We start from the raw sequence: 12,752 nt of genomic DNA, 5'->3' as shown, positions 1-12,752 counted from the left end.
TTATGTATAGGATAGTTTTTTAAAGCTTCTCCCTGATTCAAAAGAAAAAGATGAGTAAGAGAAAAGGATAAATATCAAGGACAGAGGATAGAAAGCCAACATTTGGGTAACTGGCTATCACAAAAGAGAGACGAGATGAAACTAGCTGTCATTTAACACTTTCTATGTATCAGGCAGTGTTCTAAGTGCTTTACATCTATTAACTTATTTAATTTTTTAAATAATCTAATAAAGTTCCTTCTCTGTTATTATTCCTACTTTACAACAAAGGAAACTGAGGAACAGATAGGTTGAGTAAGGTGCTCAAGGTCACATGGCCTGTACATAGGGAAGGTGGGACTTCAATTTTAGTAATCTTATCCCAAGCACTCACTCTTAATCTCTAAAATAGACTTCCTAGTAAAGAGATGAAAATTCTCTTAAGTTTTAAAATACACTTGCATATTAAAACATTTCATAATTGTATAGTATTTTATTTTATTTATTTATTTTTTATTATTTTTTTTTTTCAAAGATGACCGGTAAGGGGATCTTAACCCTTGACTTGGTGGTGTCAGCACCACGCTCAGCCAGTGAGCGAACCAGCCATCCCTATATGAGATCCGAACCCGGGGCCTTGGTGTTATCAGCACCGCACTCTCCCGAGTGAGCCACGGGCCGGCCCTGTATAGTATTTTATAGTTTATAAAATACTTTCATATACATAACTTTATTTAATTTAAGGCAATGACATTTTACCACTAGAAACACTAAACTACCATGTCTCTCCCGAATGAAAAATAAAATATAGCCATTATTACAATATTGCCATAGTTCAATTTCTTCAATGAGCACTTAAATTAAGAATGAATAGGGCTTAAAATAAGGGATTATCATATATCAGAATTCAGGTTTTTTTTAATTGAAGGAAGAAAATACTAGAAAATATTTCCCCAGATGGCTTAGAAAGAGAGAATTCTCAATTAAGTTCCAAATTTACTTAACAGTGTGGAAAAGTAGCTGCAATGCTGATTCTTGTAAATGATTGTGGCTATAAAAAATGGCAAAATATTTTAGATGAACCAAGTAAAATTTCCTAGTATGTAATTAAAATTGAAACTGAAGAGATCTAAAAGAAGCATTACTTGCTAAGAACCATGAGATTTGCATTAAACATGATTTACTCCACACATCCCAACAGTGGAGAGAACAGAACATTTAGGGTGTGCTCAGCAATGTTAGAGGGAGTGTTGGAAAGGCCTCTGTGGTGCTAGAGTAGGGTTACATTTTCTCTAACTTGAACAGAGTGTCTTCAAATGAATTTATAAAATATTATGTGCTAAAGGCCAAACAAAATTTTATAACCAGAATATAATTGTCATTTGTACTTAAACATTGATGTCACAATTTTATAACCAAAATACAATTGTCATTTGTACTTTAAAAAAAAACACTTCATAATGTTCCAGAGAGAAGGAGAGAGGAAGAGAGACACCTAGACATAAACTAGCAAAGAACAAAGGAGGACAAAAAGTCCTGAAAACAACCAAGGAAAAAATAAACAAAAATATAATTATGAAAGATCAAAAGTGAAGGTGTTTTGTTCCTTTTTGCAACACTATAAGCTAAGAAATAATGGAATAATAACTACAGAATTTGAGAGGAAATGTCTGTGACCCAAGAATTTTATATAAGCCAAGTTATCTTCCATAAATAAAGGCCTCAGAAATAAATTATAGAATTGAAAAAGTTTTAGATAACACTTGTTCAAATTCCTTCATTTGACCAATACAACTGTTTGAAGTAATTTGTTATGGCGGCCATAGGAAATCAACACAGATTTTAGTACTGGGGAGGGAGGTGCTTATGTAACAAATACCTAAAAATGTGGAAGTGATTTTGGAATTTGGTAATGAGTAGAGGCTGGAAGAATTTTGAGATACATAATTTCAAAAAGCCTAGATTGTCTTGAAAAGATGGTTGGTACAGACATGGACATTAAAGACAATTCTGTTGAGGGTTCAGATGGAAGTGAGGAACATGGTAGAGAAAGCTTCAGTCACCTCAGAGAATATACATATTTGTATTGTCATGAACAGAACATTGGTAAAAAAAAAAAAAAATGAATGTTTAAAAGAATGAAAAGACAAGCCACAGATTAGAAGAAAATATCTGTGAAATACATATCTGATAAAAAACTGGTATCCAAAATATATAAAGAACTCCTACAACTCAGCAATAAGAAAACAAACCAATTAAAAAACAGGCCAAAGACCTTAATAGACACCTCACCAAAGAAGATATACAGATGGCAAATAAGCATATGAAAAGATGCTCTACATCCTATGTCATCAAGGAAGTGCAAATTAAAACAATAATAAGATACCACTACACACCTATCAAAATGGCCAAAATTCAGAACACTGACAATAACAAATGCTGACAAGAATGTGGAGCAACAGGGACTCGTATTCATTGCTGATGGGAATGCAAAATGGTACAGTAACTTTGTAGGACAGTTTGGCAATTTCTTATAAAACTAAACATATTCTTACCATAGGATCCAGCATTTGAGCTCCTTGGTATTTATCCAAAGAAGTTGAAAACTTATGTCCACACAAAACCTGATGACAAATGTTTATAGCAGCTTTATTCATAATTGCTAAAACTTAGAATTAACCAAGATGTCCTTCAGTATATGAATGGATAAACAAACTGTGGTATATCCAGACAATAGAACATTATTAGGCAATGTAAAACGAGCTATTAAGCTAAAAAAAAAAAAACCATGAAGAAAACTTAAATGCATATTGTTGAGTGAAATAAGTCAATCTGATAAAGGATACATACTGTATGATTCCACCTGTATAAAAATTGAGAAAAGGCAAAACTACGGAGACAGAAAAGATCAGTGTATGCCAGGGGTTTGGGGGAGGGAGGGAGAGATGAATAGATGAAGTATAGGGGATTTTTAGAGCACTGAAACAATTCTGTATGATACTTTAATGATGGATACATGTCATTATACATTTGTCAAAACCAATAAGAATGTACAGCACTAAAAGTGACTATGGTTTTAGTTAATTTATCAATATTGGTTCATCAGTTGTAACAAAAGTACTGCACTAATGCAAAGTGTTAATAATAGGGAAAACTTGGGGAAAAGGAAGGAGAGAGGGAGTATATCTGAACTCTCCGTACTTTCCATTCAATTTTTTCTGTAAACCTAAAACTGTTTAAAAAATGGCCCATTAATTAAAAATATATGAATATTAGAGGTGTTTCTGCTAAGGTCACAGAATGAAATGGACACGTAATTAGAAACTGAAAAAATTATGATCTTTGTTATAAAGTGGCAGAGACTTGGCTGAATTGTGTTCAACATTTGGGTGGGAAACAGAACTTATAAGTGGTGAACCTGAATATTTAGCTAAGGAAATTTCCAAGTAAAGTGTGGAATGTGCAGCCTGGTTTTGAGGCTGAACAAGCCCTTAAAAAATTAGATGGAAAATGCCATAGTCCCTGAGTCTCTGACCTTCAGTTAGTATATAATATAATAGCTAGTGATTGTAAGTGATTATCTTTTAGTATAAAAGGCAAAGGTTGGAAAGTTTCACCAGGTATAAAGTAACAATAACAATAGATTTGAATCAGTGTCCTCCTTTGGGAGGGATATAGATAATATCACTGACACATGTCCCTGAGTTGTTTTCCAGAAACCAAGACTTCCTCCAGAGAAGACTCATGACTACCAGCTGACCATCTGAACATAGCCCCCAGACTGAATGGCAGATCCCAAGAATAACTTGTTGATTGCAGGACTGGCACTCCATCAGCACTTTCCACAAGCTGATCGTACACCAAGGCCCTTTGTATTAGTCGGGGTTCTCCAGAGAGACAGAATCTATAGGATATGTTATATACATGAGAGGGGACTTAATACGGGAATTAGCTCACGCAATTGTGAATAGAAGTCCCACCACAGGCTGTCTGCAAACTGGTTGCCGGTAGTGTGGCTCAGTCCAAGTCTGCAGGCCTCAAAACCAGGAAAGCCGACGGTGTCCCTGGTGTAAGTCCTGGAACCCAGAAGCTGAAGAGTCTCAAGCTCTGATGTCACTGACAGGAGAGAAGAGTATATATCCCAGCTAGAGCCGACAGAGAGATTTGCCTTTTTTCTCTCGTTTCGTTTTTTGTTCTCTTCAGGCCCCCAGTGGATTAGATGGTTCCTGTCCATATTGAGGGCGGATCCTTCCCTCCCAGTCCACTCAGGCTCTAATGCTAAGATCTCCTGGAAACACCCTATGGACACACCTAAAAAAGATAGCTTTACCAGGTTTCTCAACATTCAGTAATCTAATCAAGTGGACACCTAGAATTAACCTTCACAACTTCATCATGATTTAACCCTATATAAACCTTTCTCACCAAGCAATTGGGGAGCTAGGATTTTTAGTATGAGCTATCCGTCCTCCTTGCTTGGAGCTTTGCCATAATAAAATGCCTATCTTTCCATCACTGCTATCCTGATGTCAGTGTATTAGCTTTACTCTTCATGGGCAAGTGAATCCTGGTTCAGTTTGGTAATGGTTCGTCATTGCTTCTTATAGTAAAATGCATGAGGAAAGAGATAAACTGAGGAAAGAACCATTAAGCGAAAAGTAACCAGCACCAGATGATATGAAAAATTTTCATCCATACTTTGTGCAAATGAAGGCTTCATTATATGTTGAGGATAACAGGAAGATATACATAATTTATCTTCACTGACTTTTCTATCTAGTTTTATCACTTGGGTCTATACATAAAAGGTAAAGCTGGAGGAGGAAGGGGAAGAAAAAAAAGGTAAGTAACCATAGAAAGTAGCATATAGATGCTCCCTGAGTGTATAGGCAAAATATCTATTGAGCACCTGCTGTGTGCCAAGTGCCAACAAAAAACACTATCTGCAAAGAAAATATAATTTAGTGAATAAAAGACAAAGTTTGAGTTGTTACTTAGTGCCAAGCTCTATTTTAAACACTTTACTTGAATTAATTAATTAACTCATGGTGCCAAAAAGAGAACAAAAAAGGATGGAAAGTCAAAGAAAATGCATAGATTAATCATTAAAATATAACCCTGCCTTATTGTCTTTATGTAGAATGGCAATTTTGTCAGTTTCTTTTTTCAAACAATGGAATATCATCCTACAAAAGACAGTGAAGGAACTGCAAGTACTCACAACCACATGGAAGAATCTCACAAACTAATATTGAGTAAAAAAAGTCAGGAATTTTGTTAATAACCAGATTTATTTGCTAAAAAATACATAACTAATACCTTATTGTGTCATTAGAGAAATATTAGTGTATAACATGCTTTTTAGTGGCAGGAAAAGTATATATTCTGGATGAAGAATTTTTTAAAAGACAAATATTTACTGAAGTTTAACAGATACACAAGAAAGCATACAAAAGTGAACAACTCAATAAATGTACAAAAGGAAACACTCAGGTGTACCCTGCACTCAGTTTGAGAATCGAAACCATTACCAGAATCTCAGAAATCCCTCCCAAAGTTGAGACCTCCCAGACACTACTTCCCAAGGGTAATCACTAGCCTATTAGCACCACAGATTAATTTCACCTGTTTTTGAACTTTCACTAAATGGAATGCACTATAGTATGCCTTCTTTTGTGTTTGATATGTTTTACTGAATATTGTTTTGTGAGATTCTCCTATGTAGTTGTGAGTACTTGCAGTTCCTTCACTATCTTTGTAGTATGATATTCCATTGTTTGAAAAAAACCCTGACTATTTGTCTTTTTTACTATAGATTATCATTTGTTTCCAGTTTAGGGCTAAAAAAGAAACTGGACTAGTTTTTGTTCCTGCAACTAAATCCTGACTCTATTCCTATACCTAAGATCAATTCTGTCATGTTTTAATTTACAGTCCAGTAAAACAAGATTGCAGCTGTGGCCAATTTCTGTTCATTGTTACTAAAACAGACAAGGAAACAACCTGTTGATTAATAATCCTAGTTCAACTACATCACTAATTGCCTTCCATTTTGCTGATTTTTTTTAAGCACAAAAGGCTTTTTGGTACTTATTTGGTATGTAACTTCATTCAAAGCTAGACTTCCAAATGACTTCAGTATTGTAAATCTACACAACTATGCCAGTTGTCGGTATGGCAAATCGTAACTAAAGCCAAAATGTTTCGTTATTTTAGTTATACTAAATTTCCATTTGTATCGTCAGGGCAAGGGCTCAGACCTTTCAAACCCATTTTACAGACTGGGTCACCAGCAGACCCAGACACACAAGTCCACATTAGGTAATTGGGAAAGATCCCAGGAGCTGTAGGCAGACGACACAAGCTCAGTCCTCAGCAGCAGCAGCAGCAGCTTACAGGTCCAGCAGTTCACAGGTCCATCGGTGGCGGCGGCCTCACAGAGGGTCCTGGGCACACTGGCAGCAACAACTTGCAGCAACAGCCTCCAGTAGCAGTAGCAGCCTTCCCATGACCCCCTCCTGGGGGTAGGGTCAAGTCCATAACCTAGGACACCTGGGTACACATGCACAATTATATTAGACAATAACCAAGGAACACCTGGATGCACGTGTCCATTTACATCAAATGCTCAGCAAGATTCTGAACATCGGAGGGGCCCTGACCATTTTCTATATTTTCCCAAGTATATATATGTACATAAATATATGTATGTATATATAAGTATAACTTGATAAAAATGTATACACCAAATAAAAAGAATGTGATACTCATGAATCATTGACCACAACCTCTCTCTCTCTTTTTTTTTTTAAAGATGATCTTAACCCTTGACTTGTTGTCAGCACCACACTCTCCCAAGTGAGCCACGGGCCGGCCCCACAATCTACTATAGTATACTTTATATTTATATGAACTCACCGGGTACCCTGTCAAACTGCTTCATGCCTATTTCCTGATAGTATGGTCTTCCACAAAACTACTGAATTTCTTATAATCCTGTTATGAACTTGCTTAGAAAATCCATCTCCCGCTCTCCTTCCCTCCCTCCCCACCTTCTTTTCCTCTTCCTTCTTGTTTCTCTTCCTCATTTATCTATTCAGGCAACGTGATTTCTCGATTTGCAATTGTTTTCCTCTTTTCTTAGATTAGCACATGGTCCCAAGAAGTGGACGAAAGCTAATTATAGTAATCTATGCACCCGAAGGGCTCAGGAAAACTCCGTGACCAGCAGCAACTGAAACGAAAGAAAAGGAAAAGAAATACTTCTTTGGTTAAATTTCGAGAGAAAGAGCATCTGTCTTGGCCAAAAATCACACTAGGATCTTCCTTTTGGAAGGTGACCAGGTTCCAGGGAGGATATGAATTCAAGAGCAATCTATAAATTTCATTCTTAACCCGACCGGAGCATTGAAGCACGCTGAAGTGCAAAGCACAGTGCAAAGGCAACGGGATTGATGCTCCCTTAGGAAAGACTTGGCCTAGGCACTAAGGGACCTCTGAGAAAGGGGGTGCAAGGAGGCTTTTCCCTGCATCATTTCTTGGCCCTTCACCTGGAGAACAAATCAATGGAAATAAGTCCCTCCCTGAAAGTCATGAACATTCATCAAGGGTAAGGGTCTGACTCCACTTTTCTGTGAGGTCAGTTTGGTTCCAGCTGAGGGAAGCACAGAGGCGTCAAGCCTAAAGTTGTCTGGAAACGCTATTACTGGTAGGATGAGGACTCTCTTTCTAGTGCTCCCAATTCGTGTGGCTGCCCAGGAGAAGTTGTGTTGCTTTCCCTCCCATGGATTTGTCACCCCTTTTCCCCTGGGTGACAGAGATGCCAAAGATTACTCAAAGCCCATCTCTTCTGAGCAGTGAGAAGCCCCCAAAAGGGGTTAATCTCCCGGAACCCTCAAGAGAGAGGCATTCCTTCCATTTGGGAAATTAACCATGAATTGGGGTTCTCTTCCCGCATTTATTCTCCAGACCAGGAAGTTACAGGAAGAGAACATAGGTGGGATTTTTGCTAAGTATAGTTTAACAAGTTTAACAATAGAAGCTGGTAACATTCAGTAAGACAAGCGAGGTGACATTCTACAATGCAATTAAGTCAATCCACTAACAAAAGCACAGCAATTTCCCAGTATCTTTACATATCAGTCAGTAACCTGTCTGTCTTTGAGCCAGCAACCTTGCTGTGTTACAATTCTTTATCTTACAACAGAGACTATAGCCTGGGGAAAGTTTCCTGCCCTTTGCAAGGTCAATATTTGAAACTGCAAGGCTTTGGAAAACCAAGCCCTGTTAAGTACATTTGCTTTATACAAACTCCACAAAGTTGGCCTCCTTGATTAAATTTACTTTTCACCGGAGGGTTTCTATTCAACTAGCAAAGTATGGTTTCTCGGGCGCAAAACCATTTTTACCATATTTTCTTCCTTTGACTTTGCCTGTCAGCTGGTGGAATTTCTCTTTAAGAATTTGAACTACAACGTGAGTGCTTGTGTAGTCGTGGCCGAGTGGTTAAGGCGATGGACTAGAAATCCATTGGGGTCTCCCCGCGCAGGTTCGAATCCTGCCGACTACGGGGTCTTTTACTTCAAGCATAGACGCTCAGCGAAGTAAACAATTCCTTCAGTAGGAGAAGTATTCTTGATGGACCTTCCAACCGCAACTCAAGAAACAGGTTATCAGCTTTATATATAGTATGTTCACTTCGCTAAACTCACTTGCGATTTCTTTTTCCTTAGCGGAGCGCAGGTCTTGGTCCCAGCTCCACATTACCCGGCGTGAAGCCTCGGTGGAGTCCACGGACTCGCCTTTCAGGGTTTGCAACTCTATGTTCCTTAGGCCTCAAATAGTGCTTGAGTGTAGATGGGAACAAGTGCACCACAAAGGAAGTTAGTAAGAGCACGGTTTTTTTTTTTTTTTTCTTATTTTTATTTTAAGGTTCTCAGAAAGCGGCATTGCCGCCATACCACTGCCCTGGCCTGTTCGGAGAAGTGAGGGAGTAACTGGTGTTGACTCAAGGCTGGAGGCGGGCATATCTGGCTGGGAGGCTGAATCGCGCCGAGTATCTTTCATGGCAAAAACATCTGTAGAATGAAGGAAAGAGGACAGCAGTCAGTAACTTCATAAGGATACCCTAAAAGGCTTTTGCTTGTCAATTCCTCGTTAGTATAGTGGTGAGTATCCCCGCCTGTCACGCGGGAGACCGGGGTTCGATTCCCCGACGGGGAGACGACTGCAATTCTTTTTCTTTTTTTCCCAAATGGAAAGTACCCTTCTTGTAAAAATGTAATCTCTGTTCTTCTAATCAAATGTTGGGTTCCTTCGTTCTTAATAGAATTCGTTCAAACCAGCGAAATACTCTGCAAAAACAAAGAGCTGTAGAATTCACAAGGGTCAGTAAAATGGAAGAGAAAAATAATAATTCTACATTGGAGAAACCCGGTAGATAACTATGTTAACCAAATAATCAAATCAGTATTGGGACAAATCGACATTATGTACATCTTGAAATGATGTACTCAGGAGAGCACACCACTTTTGTGGTATTCCTAGCAAAGAATGTGTAATCTGAATCAGTGGAAACATCAGGCAAACCCAAACTGCGGGACCTTCTATATATACATTCTACGTGTAACTGACTTGTACTCCCCACAGATAGTAATGTTATAAAATACAAAGAAAGGCTGACTAAATATTCCACATTAAAGAAGACTATAAACATAAGACAGCTGATGACAACATGAGCTGGGATTTTCTCTTTAAGAGGACATTGGAACAATTGGTGAAATTCTAATAAAGTCTATACATACATAGCATTATTTTATGTGTTGATTCCTGATTTTATTAATTGTTCTGTGGTTATATAACAAAATGTCTTTGAAAAAATACACACACATTTATAAAATACGTATTTAAAGGTATGGCAGTATGTGTCTTCAAACTGGAACAGTTCAGAAATATACATACATATATATGTAAATATGAGAGAGAGAAAAGGGAAATATAATAATATGCTAAATATGCATTGGAGGAATTGGGTGAAGGGGACTCAAGAATTCTCTGTCTTATTCTAGTAACGTTTCTGTCAGTCTGAAATAATTTCAAATTAAAATTATTTCAAAACAAAAAGTTAAAAGAAAAAAATAATAAAATAATAAATAAAATAAACTCATTGAAATTTAAAAGCACAACTATACAGTTTGAACAATAGATGTGAAAGAAGTGATGAATAAATTAATGAATAGGAATTTAGAATTGATGAAGGATGGGTTTCAAAACGTTATGAATAAGCAAGGGAATTCATAACATGTGAGAAAAGGAGTGAAGGCCTAAAATACGAAAACAAGATGGTAGTAAAATTCAAAACAACAATAATGTACAAGATGAGAGGATGTGACCAAATCCAAATCATTCTACACACCCTTACAATGATGAATAAGGTTAGAAGTAGAAGTGCACCCGATATATACTTTGGACCAATGCTGAATGGTTGAATGTTAAAATCAATATATCTGTGAATCACATCAAAGACAAAAAACATTGGCTTTTTAATACAAAAAATCCTTTTCTAGGATATAAGAATAAATCTGAGATTTTATTTTAAAATTAATTATTAGCATTTTGTCATGAAATTTTGGTTGTCAGATTCAAAAGTTAATATTATTGTGTGGCCCTGTCAGCCACTAGATTACTTCTTCAGTAACACTACTGCACAGTTGCATGATTCTTCATCCTTTTCTCTTAACATCGAATCTCATTTGTCTCTAACCATTATTTTTTTCTTCACAGACAAAATATTTTTTATTTTATCTAGAGGAAAAATAATTTATCATGGATAAGCACATTAAAGCAACTGTTTGATGGCAGTAACGAGCAATCGATGCAGGTAGTCTTTGAAGGGCTACAATCCTTTAGAGAAGAGTAGCACATCATATGAGTTGCACACTCACAAGGGCTTTCTCCCAAGGGTGTGTTTTATTTTGCACCATTTTGGAATAGATCTCATGTGGAAAAAAGCAGTTAAACTGGTTTGAGAAGACGCTGGTCAGAGGTGAGGCTACCAAAGTGCATAGAACCTGAAGGGCAAAATTCAGGTGATGAGGGAACCACAGAAATGGATCTCAAATTAATATGTATAAATTCTTCTTACATCACTTGCTACTTCCTAAGTTGCACATACTCAGGAAGATGTTCCAAGATTGTAGGACAGAGCAACTAGAAAGCTAATGACCTGTAGAGATTCAGCAGCTACAGGGTTCTAGGGAGACAGAGGTTAAAGTTCATACCAAGTTGGAGCAAACTTGGTAAATGCTTCTCGCTGTCATTTGAAACTTCAGAAGCATTTACCTTTAGCTGTAAGTGACAAACTCTAGAAGTATGAACCATGTAAAAGGAGTAAAGGCTATGTCTTCAATGTAAGGAAAAACTAACCTAAACTGTAACAAAGTTTTAATCTTTGTGCCTTCCAGAAAGACTACCAGAAAACTGAATGTTTGGAATTAATGCAATACACATCTCTGTAATCTATGGATCAAAGAAGAAAACACAATAAAACTTTTAAAATATTTTGAGCTAAATGATAATGTTATAATTTATTTATTAAAAGACATGTTATAATTTATCCAATACATCTAAATCTGTTTTTAGAGGGAATTTTATACTTTTAACTGCTTATATTAGAACAATAGAAAGATTGAAAATCAGTGATCTAACTCAAGGAACTATAAAATCCAGCAACTTAAATGTGAAAAGTAGAAGAAGCTATTAAAAATAAGTGCAGAAATCAATAAAATGGAAAGCAGACATAACACCACAAAAAACAATAAAGTAAAAGTTTGGTTCTTTAAAAATACTGATAAAATAGGTATACCCTGAACAAGACTGATCAAGAAAGAATAAGATAAAACACAAATATTCACATTAGAAATGAAATAATGATAACAATATATATCATAGAGATATTTTAAAAAACAAGAAGTAGGTTTTATAAACATCTTGACATCAATATATGGGAAATGTTTGATGAAATGGATACATTCCTTGAAAAACACAATATACCACAACTGACACACAAAAAGTAGGAATTCTGAATTATCCTATGCCTATTATAGAAATTAAATACATAAATTAAAGAGCCACTTAAATACACCTCCAGGCCTAGATAGCTTCGCTTGTGAATTCTTCCATACAATAGATAAATAATATCAATCTTTCAGAGAATAGAAAGAATAGAGGACATTGTCCAACTCATTTAATGATGCCAACATAACTCCAATACCAAAACCAGAAAACAGATTACAAGAACAGAATATTACAGATCAGTATTTCTTATATACACTGACTTAAAACTCTTAACCAAAATATCGATAAACCAAATCAAGCACATTTTTTAAAAAAGTTAAAACGTCATGACCAGATGGGATTTATGCTGTGAATAAAAAATTGGTGTAACTTTTTAAAAACATAATTTACCACATTAATAGAATAAATATATAAATACTAAATGATCAATTTAGTAGACATAGAAGAAACATTTGATAAAATTCAACAATTCATGATAAAAACTCTTGGAATGAGAAATAAAGTGGAATTTCTTTAGTCTAAGAAAGCTTAACTACAAAACATGTACAATGAACCTGATTTGGGGCACAAGACAAAGATGTTCACTATTATCTCTTCTATTGAACAGTATGGTGAAAGTAATATCTAGTGCAATGAAACAAGGAAAAGAAATAACTGATAATAATTAAAAAATAAGTATGGGGAAATAAAATCTTCAT

At 36.1% G+C, this 12,752-nt stretch overlaps 2 non-coding genes across 2 annotated transcripts; both read left to right on the top strand.

The window, feature by feature from the left end:
- Positions 1-8,466: 8,466 nt before the first annotated feature.
- Positions 8,467-8,548, top strand: TRNAS-AGA. The gene has a single exon. It is a non-coding gene; the product is annotated as a tRNA-Ser (tRNA).
- A 581-nt stretch (positions 8,549-9,129) lies between these two features.
- TRNAD-GUC lies at positions 9,130-9,201 on the top strand. Its single transcript has one exon. It is a non-coding gene; the product is annotated as a tRNA-Asp (tRNA).
- The last annotated feature ends 3,551 nt before the right edge of the window (positions 9,202-12,752 follow it).

This window comes from Galeopterus variegatus, unplaced genomic scaffold, assembly GCF_000696425.1.
Source record: "Galeopterus variegatus unplaced genomic scaffold, G_variegatus-3.0.2 Scaffold2496, whole genome shotgun sequence".
NCBI classification, from domain to species: domain Eukaryota; kingdom Metazoa; phylum Chordata; class Mammalia; order Dermoptera; family Cynocephalidae; genus Galeopterus; species Galeopterus variegatus.
This window is presented reverse-complemented; position numbering and strand designations above follow the sequence as displayed.